The sequence below is a fragment of the Schistocerca serialis genome, chromosome 2 (genome assembly GCF_023864345.2).
Source record: "Schistocerca serialis cubense isolate TAMUIC-IGC-003099 chromosome 2, iqSchSeri2.2, whole genome shotgun sequence".
Taxonomy (NCBI): Eukaryota; Metazoa; Arthropoda; class Insecta; order Orthoptera; family Acrididae; genus Schistocerca; species Schistocerca serialis.
The window spans coordinates 914,303,944-914,324,612 of NC_064639.1; the positions used below are offsets into that span (position 1 = coordinate 914,303,944).

General features: G+C 45.2%; 1 protein-coding gene across 1 annotated transcript in view; it reads left to right on the plus strand.

Annotated features, from left to right (window-relative positions):
* The window catches only part of LOC126456513 (probable G-protein coupled receptor 179), a 1,523,402-nt gene that overhangs the window by 765,367 nt on the left and 737,366 nt on the right, over positions 1–20,669 (plus strand). The gene's annotated exons all lie outside the window — the stretch shown is intronic.

Consider the following 20,669-nt stretch of genomic DNA (forward strand, 5'->3'; position numbering starts at 1 on the left):
ACACAACGACCTTATTGTGATATCCAATCGACAGAGAGTTCCCTGTGGAAACGTCAAAACTTCGCAGCAACGCCGAATAAAATTTTCGGTACTATTATGTAAGCAACACTGCAGCTACGACGGTAAAGCAGGCATGGATCCATGTGAGTGCAAATTTTGTACCCACCTTCAAAGACAACTGAATGCACATTCATATTACGTAGAAGGAAAACTTTGACATCAGTTGCCGTTTTCAGCTGGAATCTTGCTGCCACTTTAGGAGTGGCCAGCCGGCCGCTGGTGGCCGAGCGGTTCTGGCGCTACAGTTAGGAACCGCGCGACCGCTACGGTCGCAGGTTCGAATCCTGCCTCGGGCATGGATGTGTGTGTTGTCCTTAGATTAGTTAGGTTTAAGTAGTTCTAAGTTCTAGGGGACTTATGACCTCAGCAGTTGAGTCCCATAGTGCTCAGAGCCATTTTAGGAGTGGCCACTATAGTGATACTTCCTAACGAAGGAAAACGATACGCCGCCATGGACTCGAAATCAAACTGTTGCACCTTACCTTCTAGGCTATGGAGGTAGAACACAAAACATTAAGCCCGCTTCACAGTTCCGATTTTTCTTCATCTGAGAAATACTAATTTAGCACAGTGCGCAAGACTACTTCCCAGAATTTTCAGAGTAAGAGGGAAGTCAGTACTCCGCTGACAGAACTGAAAATGTGAAGAAGACAGCTGAATAGGTAGTGTATAACGTCGGTAGTAACAGCTATGACGTATGTAATTTTTTTGGGTATTGCCTACCCTCTCTCCGCAGTAATGGCCTCACTTGATCTACAACTGCAGTTCGTGTCGGGTTGCAGCTGGGTCTAGCCGCATCAGAAAACTGAATTCAACTGACAAAATGTCATCACACCAAGCATTTGTTCCCTCCTGATTTGAACAGGAAATGTCGGAACTTCATCAAATACTCTTGGTTGAAGTGTATTGCTGCTATACCATGAAATGGGGTGAATGGAAACAGTAGGGTGAACAGAAATCATACTTCCAAAAGTGTTCTGTGCTATCATGTGGTAAGACAAATGGGAATATAGTTCAAAATTTTTTCTATCTAAGTTCGGAGCGAATAATTCTAAAGCGAAAATCACGAATTTCGAAGATGGCGACACTAACAGTTGATGATTTGTTCACTCTAACATCGGATCTGATACTGAATTTACTTGATTCGAACTTGATTTGTAACCATCAATTTAAATTGTGTTGTTTTAATTTAAGGACATGGTAAGCAAATTACCAATCCCGTTTCATTAAACAGTCTGATTTGTGTTTCGGCTAATTGAAAATGTTCTGGGACGTGTAGAAACAGTAATCGTCAGTGTTGCTTCAGAAGGACAAGGACTTGAAGAAAATGAAAGACCACCTGACACTGTTCTCAACCGATTTCTCATACAGAAACAGCAGTTGATCGGCGTTGCCTGGTGAAACATTGTTGTGATACCTCGTGCAAGGAGGAGAAATGCGTACCATCACGTTTCCGACTTTGATAAAGGTCGGATTGTAGCCTATTGCGATTGCGGTTCATCGTATCGCGACATTTCTGCTCGCTTTGGTCGAAATCCAATGACTGTTAGCAGAATATAGAATCGGTGGGTTCAGGAGGGTAATATGGAACGCCGTGCTGGATACCAACGGCCTCGTATCACTAGCAGTTGAGATGACAGGCATCTTATCCGCATGGCTCTAACGGATGGTGCAACCACGTCCCGATCCCTGAGTCAACATATGGGGACGTTTGCAAGACAACAACCATCTGCACGAACAGTTAGACGACGTTTGCAACAGCATTGACTATCGGCTTGGAGACCATGGCTGCGGTTACCCTTGACTCTACATCACTGACAGGAGCGCCTGCGATGGTGTACTCAACGACGAACCTGGGTGCACTAATGGAAAAACGTCATCTTTTCGGATGAATCAAGGTTCTGTTTACAGCATCATGATGGTCGCATTTGTGTTTGGCGACATCGCGGTGAACGAACATTGGAAGCGTGTATCCGTCATCGCCATAATGGCGTATCACCCGGCGTGATGGTATGGGGTGCCACTGGTTACACGTCTCGGTCACCTCTTGTTCCCATTGATGGCACTTTGAACAGTGGATGTTACATTTCAGATGTGTTACTATCCGTGGCTCTACCTTTCATTCGATCCCTGGGAACCCCTACATTTGAACAGGATAACGCACGACTGCATGTTGCAGGTCCTGTGCGTGCCTTTCTGGATACAGAAAATGTTCGACTGCTGCCCTGGCCAGCACACTTTCCAGATCTCTCACTAATTGAAAATGGTGGCCGAGCAACTGGCTCGTCACAATACGCCAGTCACTACTCATGATGAACTGTGGTATCTTATTGAAGCTGCATGGGCAGCTGTACCTGTACACGCCATCCAAGCTCTTTTTGACTCAATGCCCAGGCGTATCAAGGCCGTTATAACTGCCAGAGGTGGTGGTTCTGGGTACTGATTTCTCAGGATCTATGCACCCAAGTTGCGTGAAAATGTAATCACATGTCAGTTCTAGTATAATATATTTGTCTAATGAATACCTGTATATCATCTGCATTTCTTCTTGGTGTAGCAATTTTAATGGCCAGTAGTGTATGTAGATGTAGATCATCGATCAGCTTGTCGTGTTCTTACTGAAACTCAATAGACTGTCCTTGTTTCTGGTTCTAGCAACGTGGATGCACTGACACTATCACAGAATGTGCTCTTAAGCTCCAAAAGAGTCTCTATTTAAGGGTACGAGCACACGCCTATGATATGGTGGCTCTCAGTGTATGATCATATTTGCCCTCGCTTATCTCACCCGTCAGCACTCCTTGGCTTGCGGCAGTAATTATTCTGGGTCGCCGAGCTCGGTTTTTCTGCCTACTTTTGAGTTCGTATTGGCGCTCGGGTTGGGATGATATGATAATTAAATCAAGACCGAACTGTCGACAGGGACATGTCCGAAAGAACGGATACCATCTTCATATACAAAAATGATCGGAAACTACGTCGATATCCTTATGAATGACCGATCAGCCCAAGCTCTTGTGGACTCTGGAGCATCATAGTCAGTCACTTCGGAGAAATACCGTCGCCAGTTGCAGAAAACCGTATTCGTCGACAGCAAAACATCTCTGCTGAAGGTGGCTAATGGAAAATATGTAAAACCTACAGGAAGACGTACCATTCGTGTGGGTATAAGTGGCCATACACAACCCTTAGAACTGATCGTCTTACAAGAGTGTAGTCATGTCATTCTCCGATGGGAAATTTGTAAAGCTTCTCAGGCCATTTGTAGATTGTGGTCGCTCGAAGATTATGCTAGACGAGATGAGACACTGTGGACAGGAAGATGCGCATTCGAGTGTGTTGAGACTATATGTGCTGGATGAAGTGATCATTCGTGCAGTCAGCGCTAGAAAGGTAACTGTCACGAGTCATACCATGTATCAACCCATGGATCTTGTAGTGGAATGTAAGAGAAGCATACCAATGAAGAATAACTTGGTCATCCCAGCCTTTGTCGTCTCGTTTAAGAACGGATTCGGTGAATTGTGAATAGTTAACTGTCGCCGAGAACCGCAGTTCCTTCCAAGACGCATGTGCTTAACAAATGCTGAGCCGTTAATTGCAGAACAGCTGAGCGTCATAGAAACCTCCCATGCCGAGTCTGTGGGCGCAATTAGCGCTACCACTACGAGACACGATCTTCTAGCTCGACTATCGCCAGATCTCACTAAGGAGCAACAGAAGAAGCCACTTGCCATTCTTCAAGAGTTCTCTGAATGCTTCAGTCCACAGGTGAAGAGCAAATTAGACAAATCGACGATGCCGGCCGCTGTGGCCGAGCGGTTCTCTGGGCTTCAGTCCAGAACCGCGCTGCTGCTACGGTCGCAGTTTCGAACCCTGCATCGGGCGTGGCTCTGTGCGATGTCCTTACGTTAGTTAGGTTTAAGTAGTTCCAAGTCTAGGGGACTGGGACCTCATATGTTAAGATCCATAGTGCTCAGAGCCATTTGAACAATTTTTGAAATCGACGGTGAAGCACCGGATCAGCACTGGAGACGATCAACCAATAAGCCAGACAGCATACCGTGTGTCAGCAACGGAACGTCGAATAATTCGCGACGAGGTAGAGAAAATGATGAAGAATGACATCATTCAGCCTTCGCGGAACCCATGGTCGTCATCAGTGGTTCTCGTTAGGAAGAAGGATGACAGTTGAGGCTTGCGTGTTGATTACAAGAAGCTTAATAAGATAACTAAAAAGGTCATTTACCCCCTTCCACGAACTGACGATACGCTGTGTGGGGCGGCGAGTGAGTCTGTTGCTGTATAAACGCTTGCATGTAGAATCAGCTTCTGGCTTTTTGAATGTTGTTAATGCTGTCTTTCGCCGTTCTCAACACTGGCTCTCTATTTACTTTTTGGCACCCAGAAAGTGATTTAATAAAACATGGAACCGGTAATAGAGATCCTAGTGCCCACTTCATTTGAGATACAATTATAGCTGCAACTTATAGCTCTGAGGAATTAGGAGATTGTCCGGGATTTCTAATCAAAAACGGTTTTCCAAAATAGTTGAGTATATTCTGAAGTTCACTGATAAAAAATACAAGTATCCCTACAACCTAACTAACAGAGCAGTTCAGAGTCTAATGCGCTGATGCAACTATAAATGTCCGAATTAAATGTTAAAAAGAATGCTCGCCATAATTTGATGAAAATATTTCATCAAACGCCACGCTAAATATTTGGTAGAATGTCTGTCCCGCGACGGCACGTGAAAATACGACAATACGCAAACTGAAGCTAGATAATGAAAATCATTCCAGAATTAACACTTCACATAAAATGTTTTCATGGTTCCGCGTATCTCTAGAAACTTAATACGGCACCCGAGGCTGTTTGTAGCAGTGACACTGATGCGATGCGGCTCCCGACACAGATGGCGTGTCATTCAGCGTCTGGAGAGAACTGGGGCCTTTCTTCCTCGCGCAGCGTCCTTATATATAAAGCCGCGGTGCGGACGGCGAAGGGAACGCCTGATCTTTTCGGCTCTCTCGACTAGCCGCTGGGCTAGTAACGCACCACTTCAAGTTACATAATAATTTATAGCTTCTTTTGCTGATGGCCGAAGAAGATCTTAATTTAAACGTGCATTCAGCACGCAGGTAAGTATTGATAATAAAATTTTGACGTGGCTAAGTTAAATATTCTGGGCGAGAGAATTAATTAAATTACACTGTACGCAGTAGATGAGCTCTGAACTGGCCCTTTTGAGATCCGCTATCGCTATAATTTTATAGGTATCAAAAAGAAACTTTACACATCTTCATAGTCATAGCGGACCTCCAACCTATTTAAATCTACACATCCTAGCCTTATTTATTAACCTACTTAATCTATCTTGCTTCCTTCAGTTTTGAGATGAAAACCAGAAAATCATAAATTTCCACTAAAATCTTAATTTGTGAAATCCAAAGTACTATTTTTATTAAATCATTATGAAAGATGAATCTAAATATAAATATTGAAGTCTCTAGCTCTTTTCTGTTGCGCCAATGATTTTTCTAGAAAAACGTCCAAATTTCGAAAATGGCTGAAGTTATCGAACTGATATTTAACACACATTAATTTAGTATTATTCCTGACATGCTAGAAAAGTTTTAGGTCATTTGCTTGATTTTTAAGGTATTGCGCAACATTTATGACGTCAGAGCTAGTTACAGCAGACTGGCTGGCACACAATGGAAGCTGATGTGAATTTACTACAGCGTGAGTAGGCTGCTTCCCTACAGCTGGGGTGTCTGAAGGGGACTAAGTTTTCCTCAACCATGGACATGTACTCGGGATACTGGCAAATCGAAGTAGATGAGGCTGATCGTGGGAAAACTGCATCCATCACCCCTGAGGGTCTGTATGAGTTTAAGGTAATGCCGTTTGGTCTGTGTAATGCACCAGGAACTTTTGAACGCATGTTACCTGAAGTGGAGGATGTGTCTTTGTTATTTAGATGATATTATAGTGTTCTCAGAGACATTTGATGAACTCGTAAAAAGACTGAGGGCCGTTCTTAAGTGTCTTCAAAAAGCCGGACCAAAACTTAATCCAAGAAAGAGTCTGTTTGGAGCAAAAGAAATCGAAATACTTGGACTCCTTGTGTCAGACGAAGGTGTGCGGCCAGACCCAGAAAAGGTGAGATCTATAACGGAATTTCCTATTCCTAAAAGTATTAGAGATGTGATAAGATTCCTCGGATTACGTTCTTATTAGTGTCGTTTCATCAAAGACTTTTGTATCAAAGCCAGGCCACTGCAAGAGTTCTTAAAAGCTGATGCTAAATTTATCTGGCGTGGTGCTCAACAAGATTCTTTCGATGTGCTGCGAAAAGATCTGACGACTGATCGTGTACTTGGTCTGTATGACGAGAGAGCACCTACAGAACTACACTCACATGACAGTGGGTATGGGATCGGTGCAGATCTGGTGCAGATTTCGGATGGAAAAGAGAAGGTTATAGCCTATGCTTCTAGGACACTTACAAAAGCCGAGAGAAACTACTCAACTACAGAAAAAGAATGTCTTGCTGTGATCTGGACCATGTGCTCATTTCGACAGTATCTCTATGGAAGGCCATTCACTTGGATGGTTGACAGGTCTTAAGGATTCATCAGGACGACTCGCCAGGTGGGCACTATGTCTTCAAGAGTATGACATTACCATAGTGTACAAAAGTGGAAGAAAACACCAAGATGCCAACTGTCTCTCAAGAAACCCTGTGCAAGACCATCAAGACTTTGATGAAGATAGTGACTGTCTCGCTGCACTCCAGGATCTCTCTGCTGAGCAGAAGAAGAACGCCAAGATATCTCAAATTACGCTTGCCTTAAATCGATCAGAGGATATGAAAGGTCAATTTAAGGTAGTTAATGGATTACTTTGCAAGAGAAACTTTGATCCGTTTGGAAAGAGGTGGCTTCCAGTGATTTCCTAAACACATTCTCTTAGATGTTCTACAGAAATTCCATGATACACCTGAGGCCGGACACTTAGGATTTATTAAGACATACGATGGAATCCGCAAGAGATTTTTCTGGCCAGGTTTATTTAGGAGTGTCCGTCACTGTTGTTGTGGTCTTCAGTCCTGAGACTCGTTTGATGCAGCTCTCCATGCTACTCTATCCTGTGCAAGCTTCTTCATCTTCCAGTACCTACTGCAACCTACATCCTTCTGAATCTGCTTAGTGTATTCATCTCTTGGTCTCCCTATACGATTTTTACCCTCCACGCTGCCCTCCAATACTAAATTGGTGATCCCTTGATGCCTCAGAACATGTCCTACCAACCGATCCATTCTTCTGGTTAAGTTGTGCCACAAACTTCTCTTCTCCCCAATCCTATTCAATACTTCCTCATTAATTATGTGATCTACCCATCTAATCTTCAGCATTCTTCTGTAGCACCACATTTCGAAAGCTTCTATTCTCTTCTTGTCCAAACTATTTATCGTCCATGTTTCACTTCCATACATGGCTACACTCCATACAAATACTTTCAGAAACGACTTCCTGACAAATCTATACTCGGTGTTAACAAATTTCTCTTCTTCACAAACGCTTTCCTTGCCATTGCCAGTCCATGTTCGTCACTATGTGTCGCAATGTCGAGAGAGCCACAGAAGAAACGAAGTTCCTCAGAAACCATCTGGCCGACTCACCAATTCCAGCAGCCGAAACGCCTTTCCAGCATGTTGGGTTTGACGTTCTCGGACGATTTCCAACGTCTGCTAGTGGCAATAGATGGATTATTGTTTGCACTGATTATCTGACACGCTATGCCATTACAAAAGCCGTGAAAACAGCCGAAGCATTCGAGGTAGCCGAATTCATCGTCTAAGACATTGTATTAAAACACGGTACCCCAAGGTCGTTAATTACGGATCGAGGGAACCTTTTTTCAATCGAATCTTGTGACAGAGATAAGCCGTATGATCAACATTTCTCATCAGATGACGACTGTCTACCACCCGCAAACTAACGGGCTTACGGAAAGCCTTAATAAGACCGTGGCCGATATGCTATCAATGTTCGTCAGTGTTGAGCAGAGCAACTGGGATGACGTGCTACTTTCGTAAAGTTTGCCTACAACACCGCCAAACAAGACAACTCAGGACTTACGCCGTTTTCCTTGGTGCATGGGCGTGAGGCCACTACGACGATGGACACCGTGTTTCCGTTACATCCTGATCACGTGGACGACGACTACACCGACCAGGGGTTCACCAGAGCTGAGGAAGCTCGGCAGTTAGCTCGACTCCGCACGCCGCAAGCACAAGAAAACGATCGCCGAAGGTATGACGCGAGCCGCCGCCTTGTTGTCTACCAGCCTGGTGACCTCGTCTGGATCTTCACTTCCGTTCGGAAGGCTGGTCTCTCTGAGAAGCCCCTGAAGCGTTACTTTGGACCTTATAAGGTTGTAAAACAGTTGTCTGATGTTACTTACGAAGTTGAAAATTTTGGCCCCGACACAAGACGACGAAAGATCAGAGATACGGTCCACGTCCTTCTAATGAAGCCCTATAAGGATCCTGCAACCGAGAGTAAATTCGAAGCTCCACCGACAGGCAACAAGTGGAAAGGTGACGAAAAGCGTAGCGGCAAAGGAAGTTCTATAAAGATCACCACCAGGGCGAACATCAGTCATCGGGAGTCGGAGTATGCAGGACTGATGACTCATTCCCTTGTTCTCTCAAGGAAGGAGAAAGGTCGCAGAAGAAGCTGAGTAGCACAGTCACAATGGTGTGGTGGTTATGATACTAGACTATAACTGTAAAATTTTAATTTCCATATTCGGTTCGAGTATATTCTAAAAGTATCCACCGATGTCTGGAATCACTCTGCTGGAATGTTCTGTAACTGTAAATAAACCGTATGTGTTCGCTCTGCCCTCTTGAACGTGCAAGTGCTGAATAAACCTTCGTTAAATGAAGTTAGTGTTCGCCATTCATCTAATTACACCTTTTTCTAGTTGACACTATTCTGAGAAATATTTTCTAGGGCACTGATTGATCTAAGACGAAATAAGACGACATTCCGTGATATTTATTGACATCCGTGGGGGTGCACCGCATGAACATACTGTTACATGTGGTATGCAAACATTATGACCACCTACTTAATTGCCGGTATGTCCACCTTTGGTTCGGATAACAGCGGCATGGACGCGTTGAGGCCTTTGTACGTAACTGGAGGGAGTTAGCACCACATCTGCGCACATAGTAAGGGGGAGGGGGGAACGAACTCTGACGCTACATACAATCACATCCCAAATGTGATCGATCGGATTCATATCTGACGAGTTGTTGGGCATGGATATCAACTGGAACTCGTCACTGTGTTCTTCGATCCACTCGAACCTAGCCTCGTGACATGGTGCATTATCTTGTTGAAAAATGACGGTGCTGTCAGGAAACATGGTCGTCATGAAGGGGTGTCCTTGGTCTGCAACCAGAGGACGATACTCCTTGGCCGTCGTGGTGTCTTTGCACGGACTCCACTGGACCCAAGGACGCCACGTATATGTTCCCCAGAGCATAATGGAGCCGCCACCGGTGTGTCTCCGTCCCACAGTACAAGAGTCGAAGAGCTTTTCCCCTGGAAGACGACGGATTCGCACCCTCCCATTGGCATGATGAAAAAGGTATCGGGATTCATCAGACCATGCAACGCTCTGCCTCTGCGCCAACGTCCAGTGTTGACTGTCGCGTCCCCATTTCAGTAGTAGTGGCCGATGTCGTGGTGTTCACATTGGCACTTTCATGGATCGCTGGCTGCGGAGGCCGATCATTATTAGTGTTCGGTGCACTGTATTTTCAGACACAATTGTACTCTGCCCAGCATTAATGCGTCCGCCCAAACCCACGACGTACGGATGCGTTTCACCTTCGTTTCCCCCTGTGTTGAAGGCTGTGGTGCAGAACTCCTCCAACAAGGAGGACAAGTCGTGCAGTTTCGGATATGATCGAGCCGAGCCTCGAGTCCATCACAATCCGCCCTCGGTCAGACTCAGATAGATGGCGCGCCTTCCTCATCCTACACGTCAACAGCACGCTCACCAATACTACATGCACTGTGCGTGTATCTGACTACCAGTCATTCCTTGCCAGGTAACGCTGCTATCGCCGGGACCGGTTTATATCGATAGCAGGTCGGTGGTCACGATATTATCATTAAACAGTGAATGAGCCGCGTGAAAACCTTGGACGTTACGAAGAATGTAAGCATTCGACTTCCAGAAAGGCAGGTTATGATGGGTGTGAATATTACCAAACCATTAGGTTGATCAGTCTTGGTTGCAAAATATTAGTATGAATTTCTTACAAAAGAGTGACAAATCTGCCAGTTTCCGACCTCGAGAAAGATTAAGTAAGCATTCCAGATGTACACGCGAAGAAACATTGACACTATGACTTATCTCATAAAAAAGGAAAACTTGCATTTATGGCGCTTACGGTTTGAGGGTTCAAATGGCTCTGAGCACTAATGGACTTAGCTTCTGAGGTCATCAGTCCCCTAGAACGTAGAACTACTTAAACCCAACTAACCTAAGGACATCACTCACATCCTTGCCCGAGGCAGGATTCGAACCTGCGACTGTAGCGGTCACGCGGTTCCAGGCTGTAGTGCCTAGAACCTCTCTGCCACCCCAGCCGGCTTTGCGGTTTGAGAGAATGTTTTATCAATGGTGTATGCACTAAACGGTTGAAATCCTGAAAGCAACGGGGATAAAGCCTATCTTCAACTTATAGAAACCAGACTATAGTAATGAGAATGGTAGGGCTTTAAAGGGAAGCACTAATGAGTTCTTGACTAAGCCGTAAAGAAAACTACCGAGCGAGGTGGCGCAGTGGTTAGCACACTGGACTCGCATTCGGAAGGCCGACGGTTCAATCCCGTCTCCGGCCATCCTGATTTAGGTTTTCCGTGATTTCCCTAAATCGTTTCAGGCAAATGCCGGGATGGTTCCTTTGAAAGGGCACGGCCGATTTCCTTCCCAATCCTTCCCTAACCCGAGCTTGCGCTCCGTCTCTAATGACCTCGTTGTCGACGGGGCGTTAAACACTAACCACCACCACCACCGTAAAGAAAACTAAAAACAATCGAATATACAACTCAGCTGAACTAATGCTTAACGACATACAAATTTTCTGATTTTCTAGTACATACGATCACTGTCTCTTCCTCGCAAGTGCGAACTAAAAAGGAGAAAGGTTTTTATATAACCATAGAGAGACTCACAGGCGTGTAGTATTAATGTGAATGTAAGATCCGGAAGGGCTCCATTACATGCAAAGACTTACTCGCCCTCAGACACAAGATATTGAAGAACGTCCAGAAAAGCACCTGAAGCGAAGGAGGGCAGTAAGTTGGTGGGAAGCGAAGAGGAGGAGTAATTGGTTCACCTTGTTGAATTTAATCACCATCCACAGAATGTCGTCTCTCTCATCCACGAGCCCCGCTTGTAAAAAGCGAGTAAGGCGGGGGGTTCCTACGTGACGAGAGTACACGAACGAAATGGGGTTAGTCGGTGCCAGAACGCTTTAGCGGGTCGCCGTAGTAAGGCGGGCGGGGAGTTTACGTGACCTGGGGCCGTTACGGGAGCGCCTCGCGATCGCCCGCAGATAACCGGCACGGCGCCTGCTGATGCAGGTCCGCGGCCGTTGCCAGAACCCTCTGTTGCTCCGGCTCAGTTTAAAGGCACAGCTATAGCTGCCTGCCCGTGCCGTTTCCGTTAACACCTCATGCATATTTTATTACGCATATTGTTTCTCGGCGTTCGAGCTGCACTGATGAGTCACATCATCATGGCCACATGCTTCGTAACGCGTTGATCCAACTGTAGAACGCAATCCAGCAGCGGCTCTGCACATTATGGATTTGACTATAGTTCGCATCATGTAGGAAGGGGGCCCTATTTTCAGGCGTTCTGCCCATCCCCCACCATTAACTGCTAGAAGCCAATTAGATTCATCTCTCCCAGCGGCTAGGCCCGAGCTACACTTCTGGCAATTAAAATTGATACACCACGAAGATAACGCGCTACAGACGCGAAATTTAACCAACAGGAAGAAGATGCTGTGATATGCAAATGATTAGTTTTTCACAGCATTCACACAAGGTTGTCGCCAGTGGCGACACCCACAACGTGCTGCCATGAAGAAAGTTTCCAACCGATTTCTCATACACAAACAGCAGTTGACCGGCTTTGCCTGGCGAAACGTTGTTGTGATGCCTCGTGTAAGGAGGAGAAACGCGTACCATCACGTTTCCGACTTAGATAAAGGTCGGATTGTAGCCTATTGCGATTGCGGTTTATTGTATCGCGACATTGCTGCTCACTTTGGTCGAGATCCAACGACTGTTAGCAAAATATGGAATCGGTGGGCTCAGGAGGGTAATACGGAACGCCGTGTTGGATTCCAACGACCTCGTATCACTAGCAGACGAGGTGACAAGCATCTTATCCGCATGGCTGTAACGGATCGTGCAGCCACGTCTCGATCTCTGAGTCAACAGATGGGGACATTTGCAAGACAACAACCATCTGCACAAACAGTTCGACGACGTTTGCAGTAGCATGGACTATCAGCACGGAGAGCACGGCTCCGGTTGCCATTGACGCTGCATCACAGACAGGAGTGCCTGCGATGGTGTATTCAACGACGAACCTGGGTGCACGAATGGAAAAACTTCTTTTTTTCGGATGAGTCCAGTTCTGTTTACAGCATCATGATGGTCGCATCCGTGTTTGGCGACATCGCGATTAACGCACATTGGAAGCGTGTATTCGTCATCGCCATACTGACGTATCACACGGCGTGATGGTATCGGGTGCCGTTTGTTACACATCTCGGTCACCTCTTGTTCGCATTGACGGCACTTTGAACAATGGATGTTACATTTCAGATGTGTTACGACCCGTCGCTCTACCCTTCCTTCGCTCCCTGCGAAACCCTACACTTAAGCAGGATAATGCACGATCGCATGTTGCAAGTCCTGTACGGGCCTTTCTGGATACAGAAGATGTTCGACTGCTGCCCTGGCCAGCACATTCTCCAGATCTGAAAGCGTCCGGTCAATAGTGGCCGAGCAACTGGCTCGTCACAATACGCCAGTCACTACTCTTGATGAACTGTGGTATCTTATTGAAGCTGCATGGGCAGCTGTACCTGTACACGCCATCCAATCTCTGTTTGACTCAATGCCCAGGCGTATCGAGGCCGCTATTACGGCCAAAGGTGGTTGTTCTGGTTACTGATTTCTCAGGATTTATGCACCCAAATTGTGTGAAAATATAATCACATGTCACTTCTAGCATAATATGTCTGTCCAACGAATACTCGTTTGTCATCTGCATTTCTTCTTGCTGAAGCAATTTTTATGGCCAGTAGTGTAAAAACTAGACTGCGAGAATCTCTCTCCCGCATTGCTATATCCGTATTTCGCGACAATTCAGTTTCATTCAGAAAGCAACCGAATTTCTCATTCAGATATCCATGTTACTTTCTTGGAGCAGTACAGCTGTGAATGTGTATTTGTAAACGTTTTGGTGTGATTTCCGAATGAATGTCAGGTGACGGCAAGCAGCTTTAATTATATTGCGTGCCTATGAAGTATCGTGTCAGGTGTGCGACTGGATTCCTGATTTCCTGTCAGGAAGGTCACAGTATGTAGTAATCGACGGAAAATCATCGAGTAAAACAGAAGTAATATATGGCGTTCGCAAGGAAGTGTTGTGGGCCTTCTGCTGTTACTGGTCTAATAAAAGATTTAAGGGACAATCTGAACAGCCCCCTTAGACTGTTTGTGGATGATGCAGTGATTTAGCGTCGTATAAAGTCAGCAGATGGTTTCGGTTTACAGGGTAAAACACACAAATCTAAAGGCTGTAAATTCAACTGTAAACTTAGGGATTATAGTTAAAACCTACGTAAATTGCAACGATCACGTGGATAATGTTATGTGGAAAGCAAACCAAAGACTGCGATTTATTGGTAGAACACTTAGAAAATGCAGAAGGTCTGCTAAAGGGATCACTTCCGTCACGCTTTTCCGCCCTATTCTGGGGTACTACTATTCAGCGTGGGATGAACAGTAGATAGGATTAATCGAAAAAGTTGAAAGAAGGGCAACTCATTTTGTATTATCTCGAAATAGGGGAGTGACTGCAACGGATATGATAAGCGAATTCGGGTGGCAGTAATCAAAACAAAGACTTTTTCGTTGTGGCAGGATCTTCTCATGAAATTTCAGTAGCCATCTTTCTCCTCAGAGTGTGAAAATACTTTGTTGGCGCTCGCCTACACTGGGAAGAATGATCACCATAATAAAATAAGAGAAATTAGAGTTCGCACAGAAGGAGTAAAGCGTTCGTGTTTCCCGCGCGCTGTTCAACAGTGGAATGCGTCCGACGTCACACAGACAATTTCTAGGGAACCGTGGACACAACCTCAAGATGTGAAGTAAGATTTCCCAAATGAACGTTATTGTTGTTCGCAGCAAAACAGATTGGCAACACGAACTTTGTTTGCCCACTCTCTGTCGCCACGCATGCGCAGACCTCATCCTCTTCACGCTTCCCTATCGCTCCGCCTCTATACGCGAAAGTGCCATTCTACATGACACAGGCTACAGACCTCGGTAACTCTCCAGTGGCACCAGAATTCTACGCACAGATCAAGCAATTCCGACGGTTTCTGGGCGCGGAGCTGGCGTCCTGTGTATTCCAGCGGGTTCACATCAGACAAAATTTGAGGCCAAGAAATCAGCGTGAGACCTGAAATTTTCGGGTGAAGGAGATACAGAGGTTGGACAAAAATGTGGAAAAATTGCGAGAAATGTAAGCTGAAATGTGAACACCGACACTGGCAGAGCCTGCAGGTAACGCTGTTCTATTTGACCACGAAAGACACCTCAGTGCTTTGCAAGTGTCAGTCGTGGACAGAAAAGTATAGTGTGTAGCTGTGGAGTGAATTGCGTTGGAGCTGACTGACTTTGGAGCAACCAGTGGCTGCTCAAGGTCAGTCCTTCCAAAATCCAGGCAATCATTGTAGTCAACACCACCCCTTCCTTCCGTCTCCTGGATTTTTACATCACCATCTACGGCCGTCCCATTGCCCTCACCCCCAACACGAAGTACCTTGGCGTCACCCTCGACCACCGTCTTTCCTGGATCCCCCATCTCCAGACAGTCCAAGCCAAGGCACGAACCTGTCTCCACCTCATCAAACTCCTCTCCAGCCGAACATGGGGTTTGGACCCCTCCACTATTCTCCACACTTATGTCACTCATCCACCCCATCCTTTGTTACGTCCACCCCACCTGGATATCCGCCCCTGCCACCTGCTATAAGTCCCTTCAAATCCTTGAACGCCATGTGCTCTGCCTTGCCTATCGCATCTGTCTCCCACCCCTCACGCGGATCCTTTACGATTTAATTCCTTTCCCTCATCTCCTTCGTTTCCTTGAACGGATATGGACTCTTACACCTCCCGCAAGCTTGATCCTCCCCACCCACTTGCCTCTCCCATCCTCTTCCACCCCACCCTACTGGCACATCTCTACCATTGCATCCCAACAACTCTCCATCTTCACACTCTCCACACCCATGACAAGGTGGCTTCCACCAACTCTCCCTTCCTGATGATGTTCCCTCCATATACCCCTCCTACCATATCTAAACCTCCCCTTCTCTTCCTTCCCCCTTTTCATCCAGGGCTCCCTCTCTCCTTCCTCACCCTCCTTTATCCCTCCCCCTCTTCTCTCCCAGTTTCCCACTCCCTCCCCCTCCTCCTGCCCTGGGCTTCCATACCCAACACTACCTTTTCCCCTCCCATTGGCTTCTTCCCCCTCCTTCCCCACTGCCTGTCCACTCTCCAAAAAAATGTTCAAATGTGTGTGAAGTCTTATGGGACTTAACTGCTGAGGTCATCAGTCCCTAAGCTTTTTTTTTTTTTTGGTCATCAGTCTACTGTCTGGTTTGATGCGGCCCACCACGAATTCCTTTCCTGTGCTAACCTCTTCATCTCAGAGTAGCACTTGCAACCTATGTCCTCAATTATTTGCTTGACGTATTCCAATCTCTGTCTTCCTCTACAGTTTTTGCCCTCTACAGCTCGCTCTAGTACCATGGAAGTCATTCCCTCATGTCTTAGCAGATGTCCTATCATCCTGTCCCTTCTCCTTATCAGTGTTTTCCACATATTCCTTTCCTCACCGATTCTGCGTAGAACCTCCTCATTCCTTACCTTATCAGTCCACCTAATTTTCAACATTCGTCTATAGCACCACATCTCAAATGCTTCGATTCTCTTCTGTTCCGGTTTTCCCACAGTCCATGTTTCACTACCATACAATGCTGTACTCCAGACGTACATCCTCAGAAATTTCTTCCTCAAATTATGGCCGGTATTTGATATTAGTAGACTTCTCTTGGCCAGAAATGCCTTTTTTGCCATAGCGAGTCAGCTTTTGATGTCCTCCTTGCTCCGTCCGTCATTGGTTATTTTACTGCCTAGGTAGCAGAATTCCTTAACTTCATTGACTTCATGACCAACAATCCTGATGTTAAGTTTCTCGCTGTTCTCATTTCTACTACTTCTCATTACCTTCGTCTTTCTCCGATTTACTCTCAAACCATACTGTGTACTCATTAGACTGTTCATTCCGTTCAGCAGATCATTTAATTCTTCTTCACTTTCACTGAGGATAGCAATGTCATCAGCGAATCGTATCATTGATATACTTTCACCTTGTATTTTAATTCCACTCCTGAACCTTTCTTTTATTTCCATCATTGCTTCCTCGATGTACAGATTGAAGAGTAGGGACCAAAGGCTACGGCCTTGTTTACACCCTTCTTAATACGAGCACTTCGTTCTTGATCGTCCATTCTTATTATTCCCTCTTGGTTGTTGTACATATTGTATATGACCCGTCTCTCCCTATAGCTTACCCCTACTTTTTTCAGAATCTCCAACAGCTTGCACCATTTTATATTGTCGAACGCTTTTTCCAGGTCGACAAATCCCATGAAAGTGTCTTGATTTTTCTTTAGCCTTGCTTCCATTATTAGCCGTATCGTCAGAATTGCCTCTCTCGTCCCTTTACTTTTCCTAAAGCCAAACTGATCGTACCTAGGGCATTTTCAATTTTCTTTTCCATTCTTCTGTATATTATTCTTGTAACCAGCTTCGATGCATGAGCTGTTAAGCTGATTGTGCGATAATTTTCGCACTTGTCAGCTCTTGCCGTCTTCGGAATTGTGTGTATGATGCTCTTCAGAAAGTCAGATGGTATATCGCCAGACTCATATATTCTACACACCAACGTGAATAGTCGTTTTGTTGCCACTTCCCCCAATGATTTTAGAAATTCTGATGGAATGTTATCTATCCCTTCTGCCTTATTTGACCGTAAGTCCTCCAAAGCTCTTTTAAATTCCGATTCTAATACTGGATCCCCTATCTCTTCTAAATCGACTCCTGTTTCTTCTTCTATCACACCAGACAAATCTTCCCCCTCATAGAGGCTTTCAATGTATCCTTTCCACCTATCTGCTCTCTCTTCTGCATTTAACAATGGAATTCCCGTTGCACTCTTAATGTTACCACCATTGCTTTTAATGTCATCAAAGGTTGTTTTGACTATCCTGTATGCTGAGTCTGTCCTTCCGCCAATCATATCTTTTTCGATGTGTTCACATTTTTACTGCAGCCATTTCGTCTTAGCATCCCTGCACTTCCTATTTATTTCATTCCTCAGCGATTTGTATTTCTGAATTCCTGATTTTCCCGGAACATGTTTGTACTTCCTCCTTTCATCAATCAACTGAAGTATTTCTTCTGTTACCCATGGTTTCTTCGCAGCTACCTTCTTTGTACCTATGTTTTCCTTCCCAACTTCTGTGATGGCCCTTTTTAGAGATGTCCATTCCTCTTCAACTGTACTGCCTACTGCGTTATTCCTTATTGCTGTATCTATAGCGTTAGAGAACTTCCAACGTATCTCGTCATTCCTTAGTACTTCCGTATCCCACTTCTTTGCGTATTGATCCTTCCTGACTAATGTCTTGAACTTCAGCCTACTCTTCATCACTACTATATTGTGATCTGAGTCTATATATGCTCCTGGGTACGCCTTACATTCCAGTATCTGATTTCGGAATCTCTGTCTGACCATGATGTAATCTAATTGAAATCTTCCCGTATCTCCCGGCCTTTTCCAAGTATACCTCCTCCTCTTGTGATTCTTGAACAGGGTATTCGCCATTACTAGCTGAAACTTGTTACAGAACTCAATTAGTCTTTCTCCTCTTTCATACCTTGTCCCAAGCCCTTATTCTCCTGTAACCTTTTCTTCTACTCCTTCCCCTACAACTGCATTCCAGTCGCCCATGACTATTAGATTTTCGTCCCCCTTTACATACTGCATTACCCTTTCAATATCCTCATACACTTTCTCTATCTGTTCATCTTCAGCTTGCGACGCGGCATGTATACCTGAACTATCGTTGTCGGTGTTGGTCTGCTGTCGATTCTGATTAGAACAGCTCGGTCACTGAACTGTTCACAGTAACACACCCTCTGCCCTACCTTCCTATTCATAACGAATCCTACACCTGTTATACCATTTTCTGGTGCTGTTGATATTACCCGATATTCATCTGACCAGAAATCCTTGTCTTCCTTCCACTTCACTTCACTGGCCCCTACTATATCTAGATTGAGCCTTTGCATTTCCCTTTTCAGATTTTCTAGTTTCCCTACCACGTTCAAGCTTCTGATATTCCACGCCTAGACTCGTAGAACGTTATCCTTTCGTTGATTATTCAATCTTTTTCTCATGGTAACCTCCCCCTTGGCAGTCGCCTCCCGGAGATCCGAATGGGGGACTATTCCGGAATCTTTTGCCAACGGAGAGATCATCATGACACTTCTTGAATTACAGGCCACATGTCCTGTGGATACACTACTTAACCTAAATTATCCTAAGGACAAACACACACACGCATGCCCGAGGGGGGACTCGAACCTCCGCCGGGACCAGCCGCACAGTCCATGATGTCCCCTCTCCCCGGCGGCTGCCCCCTCCCCCTTTTGTTCAGTGTTCTCAGCGCGAAAGATCATCGCCAGTGTTTTGTGTAACAGTTTCTTTCGTCGTTGCTGCGCGTCAGTGTTCTCTTCGGTGTAATCCTTCGTTCGGTGGACAACTAACTGCCTTCGTTTGTTTTCTCTGTCGACCTTGCTTATGTGTCATGTGTCTTCCATCGAACGCCTCCATCACATTCTTATGTATACCAACTGTTTTTAACATTCATGTGTATCTGCTTTTATGTCTTTCTATACGATTTCTGTTATTATACAGGCCGAGGAGCGGCGTCTGTAAGCCGTTGCCGACACCCCTTTGTGTCAAAGGTATTTATAATAAAGGAAAAAAAAAACACTTTCGCCAGAAAAAGGAAATCATAATTTTTGCAGCTAAGACTTTCCTTCTGATTGCGTTAGTTTGTAATGAGTGAATGAAGATTCAGACACGCTTTTTGAAATACGAGAGACTGCTATAAACGTTAAAATACCGGTATTCTGTCCCCCATTTGATTAATTCCAGAGATTGGGTAAAAAAGAAACATTTATCACCAGCCTGACTCGGGTACAGTATATACATGGGTCCATCAAATTAAGCGTTTGGCGGTGATGTGTAAACTGATACGGCAGAACGCGCTTACTCTCTTTTTACACCACAGCGCTATGTAGCAAAATTCGGTTTAAACAGCAAAGTTATTTACGCCGTCAAAGGCCACTGTGCAGATTCCACGCACCGTGTTTGTCATTCGGGAGTTTACACTGCGTCACGTAAAAACAACAAGCACGGTGTCTGATAACATACAGTATCGTTTCATAATGCTTCAGTGTCGGTTGGAAATTAACTCTGAACATAACCAACCTAGTCGCAGGTGAGAAAGTGTAATACACGATGGATGTTCGTTCAAGAAGTAATGCAACACGTTCTGTTTCTCTTCCAATTTCAGTTGAAAATATGCGGAATTTGCTGTGGGACAACCTGGTACATTCCAGCTTCAGCGCTCATCATCGCAACAAGGTCGCGCAAATTTGATCGATCCATGAAGTGGCACCACACAACAACTTATCCAAGAAAAAAGTTCCCCAACACCTCAGCCGTTAATGTCATGGCGACTGTCTTCTGGGACACTCAAGGGGTAGTTCTGTTTGACGTCCTCCCTCATTGTGCAACAGTAAACTCTGAAATTTATTGTGCTATCCTCAGGAAATTGAAGAAATGACTTCACCGTGTTCACTGCCACAAAGCTGCAAACGAACTTTTCCTTCTCCATGACAATGCCAGCCCTCACACAAGTCTGTGCATTGGAGGGGAACTCACGAAACCGCATTGGACTGCTTTCCTCATCCACGCTAAAGCCTTGATCACGCACTTTTTGACTTCCAGCTGTTTTGCCCAATTAAGGATTTACTCCGCAGTAAGCAGTACACTGATAAAGGGGAGGTTATTGAAGCAGCAAGACATTGGCTTCGACATCGACCAGTAGAGTAGTAACA